This window comes from Crocuta crocuta, unplaced genomic scaffold, assembly GCF_008692635.1.
Source record: "Crocuta crocuta isolate KB4526 unplaced genomic scaffold, BGI_CrCroc_1.0 scaffold118, whole genome shotgun sequence".
In the NCBI taxonomy this organism is placed as follows: domain Eukaryota; kingdom Metazoa; phylum Chordata; class Mammalia; order Carnivora; family Hyaenidae; genus Crocuta; species Crocuta crocuta.
This window is the reverse complement of record NW_027551558.1, coordinates 17,449,694-17,453,046: the sequence shown is the minus strand read 5'-3', so window position 1 is coordinate 17,453,046 and position 3,353 is coordinate 17,449,694.

The following is a 3,353-nucleotide window of genomic DNA, read 5'->3' as shown; positions in this document are numbered from 1 at the left end:
TATATATGCCAGGCCAAATAGTATATGTGTTTTAGCTATTGTACATAAATTAGGTCATTTATTCATGTGAAATCCCTATAATGAAGGCATTACTATTTTGTTTATTTTACAGATAAGCAACCTGATTTACCATGGAGTAAAATAACATACTTAAGGTCACAGCTACTAAGTAAAGATGCTAAGAATCATACCCAAGTAGTTTGTGCAGCCTAATTTCTCTCAACAAAATTTTAATAGAAAACGACACCAATAACAATTAGAGAATTATTTGATGAAATTAAAAATGTTTTGTTAAATTACTTTTGCAATAAAAAATACCCTTAAATTATCTTGGTCAACTTTTTTAGGATACTTTTTGTATGGCTTAATAACATTTCATGTAAAATGTGTCTGTGTATATGAGATTAGTTCATAATGAATGCATGTGTGTCTGCTTGAATGTGCAGATTTTTTGTAGGTTTTATCATTGGTTTCAATCCTACATCTTAACTTCTATTACATAACTTTACTATATATTTACTAATCATGTTCATAAGGCCAAAATTAAACCTTTTACTATATATTCATTTTCCATTTCTCTTTCTCATAAACACACACGTACATTCACATATACAGGTAGATGATACGAAGACAGACATGCATGTAATTTATCAACTATATTTATTTTTTATTTTTTTAAGTTTATTTATTTATTTTAAGTGAGAAAGAGAGTGAGAGAGTGTAAGGAGGGAAGGGGCAGAGAAAGAGGGGGAGAGAGAGAATCCCAAGTAGGCTCCACACTGAAAGCTCAGAGCCCAATCTCACAAATTGTGAGATCATGACTTGAGCCAAAATCAAGAGTTGGATGCTTGATCAACTTAGCCACCCAGGTGACCCAATCCACTGACTTTTAAAGAACAAACAGGTTGCCCCCAGTCTGTGGGAGGAAAATAATTACAGATATATTCTGAGTATCTTATGGAATTTCTATAATATTTTTAGAATTTTCCATTAGAGGGAAACTGCATGATAAAATGATTTGGTTTGTTAGAAAAGTGCACACAGTATTAGGAATTACTAGCACTATTTAGAACTACTATACAGTTCAAGAAAATCTGATGGACTGAATTGCCAAAATTTTTGATGAAAAAGAGGCAGAATCAGGATTAAAATCTATGCTTGAATGTCCAAACTAAGCTGGTATGAAGCTTACTATATCAATTCCTTTTTTAGTTTTCCATATTAACATTCTCTAGAATCGTTTATACATTAGAATCATTTTATCCTTCAAAGTAAAAAACAAACAAACAAGGCATCCAGCTAATAATGGCATTTTAATGTCTTTATGGGTCTTTTTCCATTCTAATTTTATACTTTTCGGTTAACTTTTTCTAATGTACAATATTTATAATAGCATACATTTCACCAAATTTTATTTCTTGTTAATTTCTAACTTTGTTAATTTGTTTTAACACTGGGAGTTTTAAAAATTGATTTTACCTTTCATACATACCTGTGAAAAATGATTTTTGGTGTACATGCTGATCACAGACCTTTGATATCTACTCCTGTGCTTTTACTATACTCCATATTGATAACTGCAATTGCTTCAGTTCTGGGAGACTGAGTACTTTCCCAGAATTTATAATTCCTCGCCTTTTCTCTTTGTTTGACCTGTGATTATGAACAGAGTTCATTGTAGATACAGGTGAAAGGCTTATGAAAATGTAGTAATTTCCATAGGCCTGGTGCTCTTTGCTGCATCGGAGGTTATAGAATATACTTTTCTTCAGTTTTGGTCTGACCTGATGTCTGAGGCCATGTCTAAGCTGCCCTTTTCTTTCATGTTAAAGGACAGAGTGGATTTCTTGATGCAGTTCTCTGCATTTGAATTAGTCAAAGAGATTTTACAATTGGCTTCTTCTTGTGATTCTGCGTTGCGATTCATGTTCTTTGACCTGCATCCGTTCTTGAGGAGGACTTTTTTCTCCCTTCCAATGACCCAAATGTCCTGGTAACTTCATTTTCAGAATCTTTCTCTCTGAACTGAGACATGTTTGCCCTCCTATAATTCCCAAGGGTCAAGGATCTGTCTATAACACAGTTTCTTTTGTCTACTGAATATACAGATAGAGGAAACAAAAAAATGGCTTTGCATATGCTACTGGTTTTTTCATATTCTATTTACCTATTTATCTCTGAGAGTTTCTATTGTCTTTGTTTTCCCCCAGTGGTTCACCAAATCTGCACTGTTTAATTGGTGACCTGTGATACCAATTTAGTCACTGGGGAATTATGACAGCTTCTACCCTTGAGTATTGCAAGTCGTATAGGACCTGGGTGAATATCATTACTGGGATAGGAATTTAAAATTATTTACCTTATAGTCAAATCTTACTGATCTAATATTTCTTTAATTTCTCTGTAATTCACATAACTATATGTGCATGTTATTTTTGTAGGAAAAATTTATTTCCTCTACGTTTATTCTTTCTAAGGCAAGATTCTTTTATTTTAATTAATTTTTTCCTTCTGGTTATGCAATTTTCTTTTGCTTTATCATTGACTTTTCTAAGGCACTTTTTATAGGAAGATCAGAAATGATTTTTTTCTTATTGAAGTAAAATTTATATACAGTAAACTGCACAGATCAGCAGTGTGGAATTCAAGAGTTTTCATAAGTTTATACACCTATGTGAAATCACACTAATAAGGATTTCTATGACTATAGAAGATTCATGTATGTCCCATTCCAGTTAATTACCATCTCCCACAGCCATACAATTCTTGATTGCTATCACCACAAATTAGCGTCTCCTTATATTATGTAGATAGAATCTTACAGGTATATGTTTTTACTTCTTTCACTCAAAACACTTTTAAGATTCATTCAAATTGTTGTACATATCAGTAGTTCATTTTTTATATTGTTGAGTACAATTACATTTTATGAATACACCACAATTTGTTTATCTCTTTTGTTGATGGACATACTATTTGTTCTAAATGGATTTTTTCACTTTGTAATTATTTGTTCTTGTATAAGATGGACAGTTGATTGTTACAAAATAAAAAAAAATCAACTGCCTATCAATAAACCAGCAGGAAATGGATCTTAATAAATTCCTAAATTCAACCATTATCTCTAGTTTTGTAGATTCCCTGTGATTTTCTGTGTAAAATATTATGTGTTCTGCAAATTAATAAGTTTTATTGCTTTTCTTATCTTTTGTTTTTTTTTTAATGTTTTATTTATTTTTTTTTGAGAGAGAGAAACAGACAGTGTGAGCAGGGGAGGGTCAGAGAGAGAGGGAGACACAGAATCAGAAGCAGGTTCCAGGCTCTCAGCCAGCTGTCAGCACAGAGCCTGACCC